This window comes from Brachyhypopomus gauderio, unplaced genomic scaffold, assembly GCF_052324685.1.
Source record: "Brachyhypopomus gauderio isolate BG-103 unplaced genomic scaffold, BGAUD_0.2 sc419, whole genome shotgun sequence".
Classification (NCBI taxonomy): domain Eukaryota; kingdom Metazoa; phylum Chordata; class Actinopteri; order Gymnotiformes; family Hypopomidae; genus Brachyhypopomus; species Brachyhypopomus gauderio.
In genome coordinates, this window is record NW_027507240.1 from 15,001 (window position 1) to 30,000 (window position 15,000).

General features: G+C 45.1%; 1 long non-coding RNA gene across 1 annotated transcript in view; it reads left to right on the plus strand.

The window, feature by feature from the left end:
- Window positions 1-1,132: 1,132 nt before the first annotated feature.
- LOC143505919 (uncharacterized) overlaps window positions 1,133-15,000 on the plus strand; it is a 48,013-nt gene continuing 34,145 nt past the window's right edge. The window contains exons 1-2 of the long non-coding RNA XR_013128058.1: window positions 1,133-1,899; window positions 8,489-8,587. This is a non-coding gene — a long non-coding RNA (uncharacterized LOC143505919). The remainder of the gene's footprint in view (window positions 1,900-8,488; window positions 8,588-15,000) is intronic.

Here is a 15,000-nt window from a genome sequence, read left to right on the forward strand (position 1 = left end):
CTCCTACTAGTAATTACTACTACTACTAATCACATTCACTCCTATTAGTAATCACTACTACTAATCACATTCACTACTGCTACTAATTACTACTACTAATCACATTCACTACTGCTAGTAATCACTACTACTAATCACATTCACTACTGCTACTAATTACTACTACTAATCACATTCACTACCGCTACTAATTACTACTACACATCACATTCACTACCGCTACTAATTACTACTACACATCACATTCACTACTGCTACTAATTACTACTACACATCACATTCACTACTGCTACTAATCACTACTACACATCACATTCACTACTGCTACTAATCACTACTACGAATCACATTCACTCCTGCTAGTAATCACTACTATGAATCACATTCACTACTGCTAGTAATCACTACTACGAATCACATTCACTACTGCTAGTAATCACTACTACTAATCACATTCACTACTGCTACTAATTACTACTATGAATCACATTCACTCCTGCTAGTAATCACTACTACAAATCACATTCACTACTGCTACTAATTACTACTACTACTAATCACATTCACTCCTACTACTTATCACATTCACTCCTACTACTAATCACTACTACTACTTATCACATTCACTCCTACTACTAATCACTACTACTACTTATCACATTCACTCCTACTAGTAATCACTACTACTACTACTAATCACATTCACTCCTACTAGTAATCACTACTACTACTACTAATCACGTTCACTCCCACTAGTAATCACTCATACTACTATTCACGTTCACTCCTACTACTAATCACATTCACTCCTACTAGTAATTACTACTACTACTAATCACATTCACTCCTACTAGTAATTACTACTACTACTAATCACATTCACTCCTATTAGTAATCACTACTACTAATCACATTCACTACTGCTACTAATTACTACTACTAATCACATTCACTACTGCTAGTAATCACTACTACTAATCACATTCACTACTGCTAGTAATCACTACTACTAATCACATTCACTACTGCTAGTAATCACTACTACTAATCACATTCACTACTGCTACTAATTACTACTACTAATCACATTCACTACCGCTACTAATTACTACTACACATCACATTCACTACCGCTACTAATTACTACTACACATCACATTCACTACTGCTACTAATTACTACTACACATCACATTCACTACTGCTACTAATCACTACTACACATCACATTCACTACTGCTACTAATCACTACTACGAATCACATTCACTCCTGCTACTAATCACTACTATGAATCACATTCACTACTGCTAGTAATCACTACTACGAATCACATTCACTACTGCTAGTAATCACTACTACTAATCACATTCACTACTGCTACTAATTACTACTACTACAAATCACATTCACTACTGCTACTTATCACATTCACTCCTACTACTAATCACTACTACTACTTATCACATTCACTCCTACTACTAATCACTACTACTACTTATCACATTCACTCCTACTAGTAATCACTACTACTACTAATCACATTCACTCCTACTAGTAATCACTACTACTACTACTAATCACATTCACTCCTACTAGTAATCACTACTACTACTACTAATCACATTCACGCCTACTAGTAATCACTCATACTACTATTCACGTTCACTCCTACTACTAATCACATTCACTCCTACTAGTAATCACTCCTACTAGTAATCACATTCACTCCTACTAGTAATCACTCCTACTACTAATCACATTCACTCCTACTAGTAATCACCCCTACTACTAATCCTACCTGTGTACTCTGATCACCACCGACACGTACGCATGTGTGCCCAGACCACCAATGATGATCCGAGATCAGATGTTGAAGCACCTCGCCGTTGTCATCATGAGTGAGTCAAATGCTCCACCATTTGTGATGTGACACATGAGCTTGTGAACTGGTTGAAATCACTGATCTCAAATCCACTTTCTAATGAGTGAGTGAAAAAAAAGCAGAGAGAATCCTTCTGCTGCCTCTACTGACCTGAAGTCAGCTCTCCAGAACGCAGAGCTCTGAAAAGAATGCAGCCGCCACTGACCTGGGGTCAGCAGTTGAAGAGACTATGTCTGCACTCTCCAGGGTGCAGTGCCCTGCATAGACTGGAGCCTGTGTTAAGTGCTCTGTGCACTTGACACACATCCTAATTAATTGATTTTCGAACAATGAGAGAGTGTGAGAGAATGTGTGTATGTGTGTGTGTGTGTGTGTGTGTGTGTGTGTGTCCATCCATTCAAATACATCACGTGCCTTGTCACCAGGACCCTCATTTCCCTCCATTAGGGTGGGGTTAAGAGGTGTGGGTGTGATGGATGTGGAGGAAGCCGGGCTGCTGGTGGAGGCGTGGGGATTGGTGGATCTGTGCTGGGTCCACTGGGCCACTCCTTCAACCGCATTCATGGAGGCACGATGGGCCGACACGGGAGCAGGACGTCGGGGCAGCAGCGGGTACTCTGGTCCTGCACGTGGTCACAGAGAGGGGATGAGTGTGGGAGAGGAGGAGGGAGAGAAGAAGGTGTGGAGGCATGGGCTGATCTAACACATCACCTTCTAGGTTGCTAGGTTTGCTGGGAGGGGATCTAACACCATCAGCTCCATCCCTGCTGAGAGTGGATCTAACCCCATCAGCTCCGTACGCTCTGCAATGCGTGACCATTCCAGAAGATGGATGAGACGCTGCAGTGAACAGCACAGGGGTTTCAGTCTCAGGTGGTTTATGAATTCCACAGGGGTTTCGTTCCCTTGCTCGGGTTTCTGGAATGTTCCTCTGCGGTCTGGACTTTGTGCGGGGCGGTTTTGTGTGGTGTGTCGTCTTCTGCGTCCAGTGCTGGGCTAATCCTGTGGAAGTGAGACATTAACTGTGTGTGCAGTTAAACTCTAATGACCACAGCTGGACCTGATCCACACGTCAGTGTGCCGCTCCAGCACCGGAACTCTGGCTGCACGGATCCGTACAGCGCAAATTGCTTTTCTGTTTGTCCCGTTCAACAAATACTCGACATACTTTGGGCAGTTATAGTGGAATTAGTGTGGTGGGACCCAGAAGCGCTTGAGAGGGCGGGGCCAATCACAGGGCTGACGGGGAGGGCGGAGCCAGTTACAGGGCTGACGGGGAACACTGACACACACACACACACACACCCATCTCTCAACACCATCATTCTACACAAAGCTGAGCCCAGGAGGAAGAGCATTAATAATGCATGTTGCCAGTGGCTACATTTAGATGCACTTAGAATGTATAAGGACGGTGAAGTGTGTCATGGTGTTAACTACCTACTGGGGAGTAGGTTTATGGTGTGTGTGTGTGTGTGTGTGTGTGTGTGTGTGTGTGTGTGTGTGTGTGTGCGCGTGAGCATGTGATTAGGACTTTGACTGATAATACCATCATTGTGTCAAACTTTCTGAACCCATCAGACTTCATTCTAATCTCATGCTGAGAGAGAAAAGATCTCACGTCGTCTCAATACACTTTCTTCTGCCGGAGGTTCAGCAGGAAGATCCTTAGGACAGAGCGTGGGGTCCTAGGTGTGTGTGTGTGTGAGCTGCGGCTGAGACTTGAACCCCAGCCAGTGGCGTCTGTGAAGGGCCAGAGGAACCGAGTAGGAACTGAATGAGTTCTGCATGTCCTGCTGAGACTGCCACTTGACTTGATCTTGTACTAGTGAGGAAGAGTTCAAGGATGAAGATTAGACTGTAGTACTGCCTGTAATCGTGGGGAGTACTGTAGGAGCTGTCACTATATACACACACACACACACACACACACACACACACACACACACACACACACACTGTGAGCTACCGGAGAAGAAGTGGATGTTTACTTCTATACATGAAGAAAAAAAAGAAATTATAAAAATGATAAATTTTTGAGTACCCCAAACCAAACCCCCCCTTATAGAACAGTACCTTCTGCTCCATTGACCAATCACATTTAGACATGTTTTCTAATTAACATTGCTGTGTCACACAAGGCACTGACCTGGACTGTCTCCAAGGTGAAGGTGAGTTTGGGTGGAACTGTTTGAGATGGCCACAGCTCTCCGGAGAGTTTCACGGATCAAGGGGACGGACGTGGGACACGTCCAGCGAGCAGATGTGGACAGGGCCGTCTCCGCGGAGACTCTCACGTCAGGGACACAACCGCCTCATCTGAGCATCAGAGGAAGCACACGTGACTGTTGGAGGAAGTCGGTGGAGTGTTGAGAAGATATTTGAGGCTGGGTGTACAGCCGCTGAATATTTTAATATGATTGGTGAAGAGGAAGTGATGATGAGCAGACTGGCGGGAGGAAGTCGTTCTGACACACGACATGGAGAAGGAGCCTCTCCAGTTTAACCCCCCCCCCCCCCCCACGAGTGGGTGTGTTGCTAATTACCCCCTGAGTTACAAATGGAGGGCAGTGTGGTGGGGTTACAGGGGTCTTGGCTCATGTGTGGTGAGAGTGGAGCTCAGCGTCTCTGCCCTACACGGGTGGGGAGGGTGGAGGAGGAGGTGTGTGTGTGTGTGTGTGTGTGTGTGTGTGTGTGTGTGTGTGAGTTAGAGAGACTGAATGGCAGTGCTGTAGGCCTGGTTCCCTGCAGTAGGTTAAGGGCTCACAACACTCACAGCAGTGTAAGACGCCGCCTCTTCCCAGCTGATGAAATCCAACAGAAACTGTTCTTCCCTCCTTCTCTCCCTCCGTCACCCTCCCTCCATCACCGCGTGTTCTTCCGCTCACGCAGCTCTGCTTGGCGCTGCCGCGGAAACGCCGGGAGGAGGGCCAACGGGCCGCGGCCGCTCCGTCCGACACGCCGGACCCGACGACCCGGGACGCAGCGGTTCAACCGCACACCGTACACGGTGCGGCCACAACTATGACTCAAACACGCTGTTGGGGAGGATCTCCTCAGGGCTGGTCTGGGATCAGCGTGTTCAGCTGTAATTCAGAACTGCTGTTGGGGAGGATCTCCTCAGGGCTGGTCTGGGATCAGCGTGTTCAGCTGTAATTCAGAACTGCTGTTGGGGGGGATCTCCTCAGGGCTGGTCTGGGATCAGCGTGTTCAGCTGTACTTCAGAACTGCTGTTAGGGAGGATCTCCTCAGGGCTGGTCTGGGATCAGCGTGTTCAGCTGTAATTCAGAACTGCTGTTAGGGAGAATCTCTGGGTGGTACTTCTAGGGTCAGTGTGTTATTTCTTTCTCAGTCTAAATTATCCAGATGGATGGATCTGTGGATATTAGTAATTGTAGTGAAGTATAAAATACTTCATTACACAAAATACACAAACTGCACACAGACGGGTCGTTTTTGGACAGAGGTCCTTCCATCAGCTGTGTAAAGAAGCACTTTGTCAGAAACATCCTAGACTTAGCACACGCTATCCCTCCATGACTAATGTTAGTCACTCTCACTCTGAGACCTTCAGGACTTTATCTAACACCAAGTCCCGATGGGTCTCTCAGTTCAGATGAAATGTTGGCAGTCTTACTGGTATCAGCAGGATACCACCATCTATTTTATGTATAACAGAAGTAACTCGTGGCCCGCTAGGCTAATACAGCAGTATGCTACTTCGCCAAGTAAAAAAAAAAAAAACAATCAATGAAGCTTCTCTTAGAAACTTTATTAGGACACGATCCTAGACTGTTCTCAAATACTAATATATTTGTTTCGGGTTAGGTTAGGGTCTCAGAATATGTATCAGCATATTGACGGTAGCGCTGATCTCGGGTCAGGAGTTTATCTGGTTTTGTTGGTTTGTCTGTATTGGTGAACATGGTGAACTTCTTGGACAAGGGCAGCAAGTATGCTGTTTATATCACTGTTGCCAAGACCAGGACTGAACATGGCAGGTAATTTAGTGAATAGAATCATATTTTCTTTCTTGGATGACCAAGGCTGAGGAACATGTGGGACACACACTCACACACACACACACAATGCAGAGAGAGCGAGACATAGATAAAGTTATGGAGCGTAGGAGTTGAACAGGGGAGAGTGAATGTTGCGATAGTGTATGGTGTGACTAAGAAATCTTTACGTGCTCACGGACCATGTCTGGCCATTCTCACGTGCACGTCATTCATACACAGCTCGATCTGAACCATCTCACGTGCAGGTCATTCACACACAGGTCAGGTGGGTTTGTGTGTATGAGGGTAGTTGTGTGTGTGTGTGTGTGTGTGAGTGCAGGGGTGTGTGTAAGTGTAGGGGGTTGATTGGTGTGTGTGAGTGTAGGGGGTGTATTGGTATGAGTGTGTGTGAGTGTAGGGGGTGTATTGGTATGAGTGTATGTAGGAGTGTAGGGGGTGGATTAGTGTGTGTGTGTGTAGGGGTGGATTGATTGGTGTGTGAGTGTAGGGGGTGGATTGGTGTGTGTGTGTGAGTGTAGGCGTGGATTGGTGTGTGTGTGAGTGTAGGGGGTGGATTGGTGTGTGTGTGTGTGTGTGTGTGTGTGTGTGTGTGTGTGTGTGTGTGTGAGTGAGTGTAGGCGTGGATTGGTGTGTGTGTGTGTGTGTGTGTGTGTGTGTGTGTGTGTAAGTGTAGGGGGTGGATTGGTGTGTGTGTGCATGTGCAAGTGTGTCTAGTGCTCATTTGCAGAGAAACAGTTTCAAAACTGGAGACAATTCTGAAATTATCTGTGTGTATATATACATGGGAGTGCATGTACGTGTTCTACATACGAGTGTGTGTACGTATATGTGTGCTTGTGTACACGTGTGTGTGCTCCGTGTGTGTGACGGAGACAGCTATCCACTGCAGTGTTTTTTTTATTATAGGAGCAGAATAATTACCATTCAGTCGTCCACTTAGTGTAGATGAGGGTCTCGTTACTCCAACAGTAATTAAATTCAACCTTTTAAACGTTCAGAAACTCAGAAAGCCTTTTAGCGAGAGCAGAGCTAGCGTCTAAAGGTGAATGAGAGGGGCGGGAGAGGGGTGGGAAAGTTGTGATACAAACTCGAAAAAGGCAGATGAAAGTCATATGGATGTGTAGGAACAATCTGGAAATAAAAGAAAAAAGGACGAGGAGAGAGAGGGAGGGAGGGAGGGAGGGAGAGGGGCCATCAGCATGCTAATGGTTCATCAGCAGACGGTTTAGCGCTAAGCGCTAGTGCTGTTGAGTGCACTGCACACCCTCCAAGTTCGCCCTGCCTCACGCACACAGCTGTGTCCCACACTGACTTCATACATTTATGATGACACGTGCAGGTAGGTACGCACACACAGCATCAAAGGCATCGTGGCCATGTAATCGTCCACGTCATACACACTGGCGCTTTCAAACGCACACACGTGTGCTGACACGCGCAGACACCAGCAGAGACGGAAATGAGGTGCTGGAAATATCTCAGAAAATGTCTCAGTGCACTATGGACACACACACACACACACACGGTCTCATTTGTGGTTTATGGGGCTTTTTGGTGCAAGTCAGTGCCTGAGGATGAAAACATCACCATCATCACCACTATCATCATCACCACCACCATCATCATCACTAATATCTGGACTCTTATGTGCCGTCATTGCTACTGACTTCATCTCTTTTTTGTCGTTGTGATCCTCCTCTTCTTCCTCTGTGTACATGACTACTTATGTACTCATCTTTGAACACCATCATCATCTTCGCTCCACAACACACTGAGCTGTTTCTCTGGTGCAGTACAGTACGTTTTGTCAAGCGCATACTTGCTCCGCAGTTACTCCATTCTGTTTCTCAGTACGCATCAGCCCTCCCCTTCGAGTCACAGGGCTTGGCCAATATATCACAAAACTGCAATATCGAACCGATGTGATATCAAACCGATACCAAGATTATTTCTGATATCACTAAACTGGATTCCTATCATTTGTACTTTACTGATCTCACAACAGTTTGCTATATGAGCATTTGTTTAGATTTTGCATCATATTTTCTGTTAAAAACTGAAAGGGGAACAGTGATACGTATGGTTTGAAAGCTGTATTCAGAGCCGAGAGAGGAAGGTGTCGTTTGTCACCTGTGCTCTGTTTTTTCAGCATGTAGAGCCAACATGCGATGATCCATTTACAGAAAACAGGACTGTGAGACAATTACCAGCTAGAAGTGCTGTCAGTACTCCCTGGCCTGATGTGTTCATGAGAATGTGGTGTACACACACACACACCTGATTAGCCTTTGTGCTGTAAGCATATGCTGATGCTGACACACGTGTCTCCAGTTGTCTCATGAGACGCTCCGTGTTCGCCGAGCTTAGTGCTGTCCGTGTCTCTTATTTTCTCCTTCCCGGTTCTCACCTGCTTGTCTTCACCACAGTCGTATCGTGTGAGTCTTCAGTGCACTGGGTGTGTGTGGCGCATGTACGGTGCGTTCAGCAACGCTGAATTTCTGTGTCGTGAAACCCGATGTCGCTGTGGTTGTTGGTGGCCTGAGGTGAGAGTGATCTTAATTCATGCCTGATGTCGTCCTGCAGGGGGGTCTCGCTGAAGGGCCGTCTGTCTGATCTTCACTGTCGCAAGCTCAAGTGCCACACACCTGTAACCTTATCCAACGTCGTACACACCCCATACAGGTAAGGGGCCGTCCTTATTCCAGCTCTTATTGGTCCACCGTATGGTGTAGCAATAAGCCCCTCCCCCCTCAGTCTGAATTATAGCTCAGCACTTGATTAGTCACAAGCTGTTTTTTTTCTGTTCACTTTTCTTTCTCCATGGTATCTCTGACTTAAATGCATTCCAAGGCTTAATCTCCTTATGAATATTCATGAGTTTAAGATTAAACGCTCATGTTTTCTCTGTACAGTATTGGGTTGATTTCACTTGTTCCTTGTCAAGGATGATAAGTTTATGTAAATTGTAGACGATAGGTGCTCATCAGCATATGCAAATTTGCAGGATGTTGCTGTTGTTTATTTTTTTCTTCCCCCGCAATGCATTCTTCTCTTGGTAACCACGACAGCAAAAACATTCACTTGGTAACTGTGTGTGGTGCATGTTTTAATTGTCCTCCATGAAAATGATGTTTCGGTCAAGCTCTGCCTCTCTCCCTAGTCCCTCCCTCTTCTGTCTCATGTTCCTTCTGTCTTCCTCTCCATCTGTCTCTCATTCCCTTTTTCTTTTCTCTCATTAATTTTATTCTGTCTTTTCTTACACCACAACAGCTGAGTGAACTCACATACTCTGTATTCTCAAAACATCATTAAAAAATAGATATAAAACAAAATGAATCGTCATGCTTAGGTAGCTAATTATGAATTACTATAGATACAGTTATGGGAGGTACTGAATTAATGCTGGCCCCACAGTTATGGGAGATACTGAATTACTACAGTTACAGTTATGGGAGAAACTGAATTACTACACTTATGAGAGGTACTGAATTACTACAGTTATAGGAGGTACTGGATTACTGCTGGCCCCACAGTTACAGGAGATACTGAATTACTACAGTTATAGTTATTGTAGGTACTGAATTACTACAGTTACTGTTATGAGAGGTATGGGAGGTACTGAATTACTACAGTTACTGTTATGAGAGGTATGGGAGGTCTCTGACTGGTTGAGAGATGTTAGTCTGATTTCTCCTTAATTATATCCCTAATCGAAATCATACCCCTTTACACTAATCATACCCCTTTACCCTAATCATACCCCTTAACAGGGTACCCGCGGGTCCTTAAAAAGTCTTAAAATGTCTTAAATTTAGTTTTCCATATTCAAGGCCTAAAAATGTCTTAAAATGTCTGGAATTTTATGAGGGGAGGCATTAAATTATTATAAGTGTGTGTTGTTCAGTTGTTCTGGCGCGATGTGAACTTTGCCCTAGCGCTAGGACCATGCAGAAAATAACCGCTCCAGGGTCCTAGTGCTAGATTCCCAGCGTTGGAGTATACGGCCTCAACGTCAACAATCATATCCCCCCCGTCAACGATGTGGAACACATCTGCAGTAATAGTATTATTTTTTCTTGTGAGAGGTATTAAAAAGGTCTTAAAAGTCATTGAATTTGAGATTTAAAAATGTGCAGATACCCTGCCTTAACCATTCCTCTCAAGCACGCTTGAGTCCAGGACTATAGACTACGAAAAATGTAAGCTCTCCTTTGCTGGGGACATGTATTTCATCAGCATTCGATTTATTTATTTAGTTCAGCAGTCAGGGACTTGATGAAAATGCAGTTTTGCTCGGACAGAACGGGTTGATTATTCCTCCTGAGCAACAGTAGTTCTTTCTGTTCTCGGTTTGATTAATGGAACATCAACACGGAGGGAGTAATGTGGTTTAAAAAATTTAGGTTAGAAAAATGATGCGTGTTGAACATATGAGTTTGCAGTGCGCTTGCTTAGGGGTTTTTAACAGAGCCGATGGAGAAGGAGAGAACATTTGCTTCCTGTTGTCTCCCTACTGTCTACATGTCTCGGTGAAGACGCTGGCTCACAGTTCAAGCAGTCTATTAGTGTTGAAAGGTGTCAGAGTAATTTCTGTCTGAGGGCTATATTCACCCAACATGCAGTAATGTAGTGTGACATGGAATTAAGACTTTCGTTTAATATACACTCACTTCCTGTTAGTGGTAGCTGTGACGACAAGACAGAGATTTAGGCCTTTATCCACACACACACACACACACACACACGCACGCACACACACACACGCGCAGTCTCAAAGTAAATCTGTCTCAGTGCATAGTGTCATGTTATCATAGGTTTTGGGTGTCCTGATTTTACTACTGTATAGCAGATCGGTGTGTGTGTGTGTTTTGTTTTTGGGTATATTTTGTGTGTGTGTCTGATGCAAATGCAATGCTTTGACTGAAAGCGATATCCTGTGTGCCCACTCTGAAACTGTTTACCTTTGGGCTCGAGTTAACACTTTGCTTAACAAAATGACCCTCTGAGTGCATGTTAAGGGTGGGGAAGTTTTTTTTTGTACTGCAAGGCCTGAGACCACAATGTGGAGAGGTAATAGACTGGCCAGCCTCTCATAGGTGCTTTCTGACATGTTTATGCATGTTTTCATTTGCATACTGTTTTGCATATTTACATTATTCAGATTTGTTCATTTTGTTTGTTTATTTTTCTTTTCAGTCACATTGAAAGTGAATATTCTTGTGGGAATGCGTGTATGTGCGAGCTGGGGAAGTGTGTGCATGGTGTGTGTGTGTGGACTGGTGGAGTGTGTGTGTGTGTGTGTGTGTGTGTGTGTGTGTTCACCCATTAGGAACCTCACCCTTAGGCCCTATCATATGTCAGATCTGCAGACTGTGCAGACTCCGCTCTCTCAGTGTGTGTGTGTGTGTGTGTGCTCCTGCCTGTGATTTGCTTAGCTGTGATGTCAGTTCTGTGACTTTTTCTTTCAGTCAATTGATGTAGTGTTAGTCCTCCTGCTACACACATACAAATATATATATATATGTGTGTGTGTGTGTATATATATATATAAACACAACACAGTGATGGAACAAATTCTGAGTCTGCTGTTAGCTTGAAATAAAGAGCAGGTCATGGGTGCGGAGGTCAGGGGTCATGAGTGTGGGGGTCATGGGTGAGATGTGTGGAGTGGGATGGCCACACCCTACATCACTACTGCAGGAGGAAAGTGCTGATAAACACATCCTAATAACCCTAATAAACAACCTCCCTAATGTTAATGTTTGTTTTCAGTCTTATTTCGTTCTTCACTTTCATTTCTATCTACCATCTCTCCATCTCTCTGTAGACATAAGCCATGTGCTTTTGGTATTGTGTTAGGCAGGCAATTATTACTGTTGCATAGCAACCCAATATTTGTTGTGGAACTACTTTTTAGTGGAAGGAATTGTCAACATGGCTGCACATTTATCACTGCGTGTTGGACCCTCATTCAGACTTTAGTTTTACAACTGATGTGTAAAAGTGTTATTGTGAATAACATCACAGCTGTGAGATATATATATATATATATATATATATATATATATATATATATATATATATATATATATATATATATATATATATATTAGTTTCGATAACCTGTTTATCTGTGTGGATGTGTGTACCCTAACCCTAACCTGTTTATCTGTGTGGACGTGTGTACCCTAACCCTAACCTGTTTATCTGTGTGGACGTGTGTACCCTAACCCTAACCTGTTTATCTGTGTGGACGTGTGTACCCTAACCCTAACCTGTTTATCTGTGTGGATGTGTGTACCCTAACCCTAACCTGTTTATCTGTGTGGATGTGTGTACCCTAACCCTTAACGCTATGGTTGTGTCTCCTTGACTGGTGGTTCTGTGCTGTTCTTCAGTCTTGTCTTTTCTGGTCATTGGTATGATTGTCCCATGTCAGCCACCTCTCTGATATCTGTCAGTGGTGCATTCCCTTGAGCTTATCCTGCCATGGTAACCCCTCTGTTTCTACGGCGACCTCGTCTCCCATCTGACGTTGTGTGTCACAGTGAATCTAACACATTGTAGGCACTCCACCTCCCCCCGTGCAGCTGGTGTTCAGCCGTTGGATGTTGGATCCTGGGTGGAGTCTTGGGTGGAGTGTCCATGTATTGTGAGGACTTCTCAGGTCTTGACGTCGTCGACAGCATCCAGTTCTTCACTTGGGCAGCGTATTGTGTCTGCTGGGTATCTGATGACTGGACATGTTTGTGGCTTTGATCTTATTGTCCCCATTCAGAGGGCTCCTGGGGCCCTACCTCACCCTGCGGAGCTTCCTGGATGTCTCTGACCTTCTACGTTTACCTCGAGTTCTTCTAGTGCTCTGCTGAGTTCTGGATGAAGACACTTAGCTGTTCATACAGGGCCGGCTGCTCCAGTGTGCAGGGCTGGGACACAGTCACACACCTTCCACTAGTCAATCCAGGCAGCGCTTGGGTTGGTCTGCTCTGTGGGCGGGGCTTTGAGTCTGTGGTGCAGTTACCAGTCCCCTTCTGGACCCTACTGATGAACTTGGTGCTTGTTGGGGTCCTTGTATTCTGTTAGCCAGCCCAGATGGCCCGTGGTTCTGTTCAGTAGTTCTGTTCAGAGTTCACGTGGGCGGGATCGCTGCTGAAGGGGGCGTCGGCCTCTTTCTACCGCTGCTTCTTGTGTGGATGTCTGTGGTCTGTATGCAAGCGCTGCTGACTGTTGGTTTAGTTGTCATGGGCACTGAGTGAGTGAGTGAGTGATTGACTGATTGATCGAGTGAGTGTTAATGTTGCAGTGACCTTCATAACCATCAAATGAAGGAAAATATTAGGAGACTGTTTCTCTTGCTGCAGGAGTGTGTGTGTGTGTGTGTGTGTGTGTGTGTGTGTTTCCTGCGGCTGCTCTGTCTGCTCTTGGTGGAATAATGACATGCTGAAAGTCATGCACAGCACCCCCCCTACACACCCACACACACACACACACTGAATCAGCTTTATTACAGCATGTCCTTAAGCAGTAACGTTACTCATCATATCTAGGTCTAATGAAGGCTTGTGCAGTATTACAGAGCAACGTCTTGCGTGTGTATGTGCACAGCAGACAGTAGAAGACACACCCAGACCCCCCTACCAAACACGCACGTACAAACACACAAACACCCCCCCACCAAACACACACAAACACACAAACACGCACCCCCACCAAACACACACACAAACACGCCCCCCACCGTAGGAGAGAGACTAATAATACTAAAGTAGGTGGGAGTTTTGAGCTGTCAGTCTTCAGGGCCAGTGGGACGCTGGTTTAAATAAGTGTGTGTGTGGCAGCTGATTAATTCCCCAGAAAGCCTCTCCGTCCCGTCTAACGGCTTGCGTCTCGCAAATAAATTATTGCCAATGATGTCATTGTTGTTTATGCAAATGGTGTCATAGATGGTTTATGCAAATGATGTCATAGTTGTTTATGCAAATTATGATTATCAGGATGATTATCAGGGTGGTGGCTTCTTGAGCTTTAAGCACACACACACACACACACACACACACACACACACACACACACACACACACACACACACACACACACACACAAAGACAAAGGTATACACCTGTGTACACACACACACACACACACACACACACACACACACACATCTCATCATTCCCATTATTTTCTTTGCCTCAAGCCATGTCTGGTTGACCACAGCCTGTCAGTTAGGGACACAATCCCTTAAATACACTCCAGTCCTAGGGGCCAAGACACACGCGCACACACACACACACACACACACACACACACACACACACACACACACACTCTCTGCCTGCCTTGTCCTCTTTCATTCATTCTCTGTCATCTGTCTGCCCTTTTGTCTAACAGAACACACCCTCTGTTATTACACACACTCGAATCACAACCTGGAAATGTTGCTTGTGTGTGTGTGCTAAGGGGGGCCTTTCTTTCAACTTTTCTGTTTGGCTGTACCCTGCAGCTGGGGGCGGGGCTTGTGCCTTGGCCTTTACTGCTGAGGAGGGGCTTGATGTCACTCTGAACAGGCCCCGCCCACCAGCCTCAGCATGAGGTCCCAGTCAGAGCTGGTGTTTCAGACTGGTGTGTGTTTCAGACTGGTGTGTGTTTCAGACTGGTGTGTGTTTTAGACTGGTGTGTGTTTTAGACCGGTGTGTGTTTTAGACCGGTGTGTGTTTTAGACCGGTGTGTGTTTTAGACCGGTGTGTGTTTTAGACCGGTGTGTGTTTCAGACCGGTGTGTGGCTGCCTGTGGTCACAAGGTGTGTGTTTGTCTGACATTATAGGGACATTTTATTGATCTCTTTAGAAAAAAAATACAGCTTTTATTAACAACTATGATTAAATTAGATTTTAAAATCTGGTTAGATATATGACACTCTGATTAATAAACACCTAACACAAAACTGATCCACAAAAAGTAACGGTGTGTGTGTGTCACTAACATTCTCCAACAAACATTAACGCGGTATTACTGTCAAAAACCTGGCAGTCAGCCTTAGAATGTTCCAGAAAAAGAACAGACAAAACTGCGTGAGCCACTGAGAGGAGAGGTAC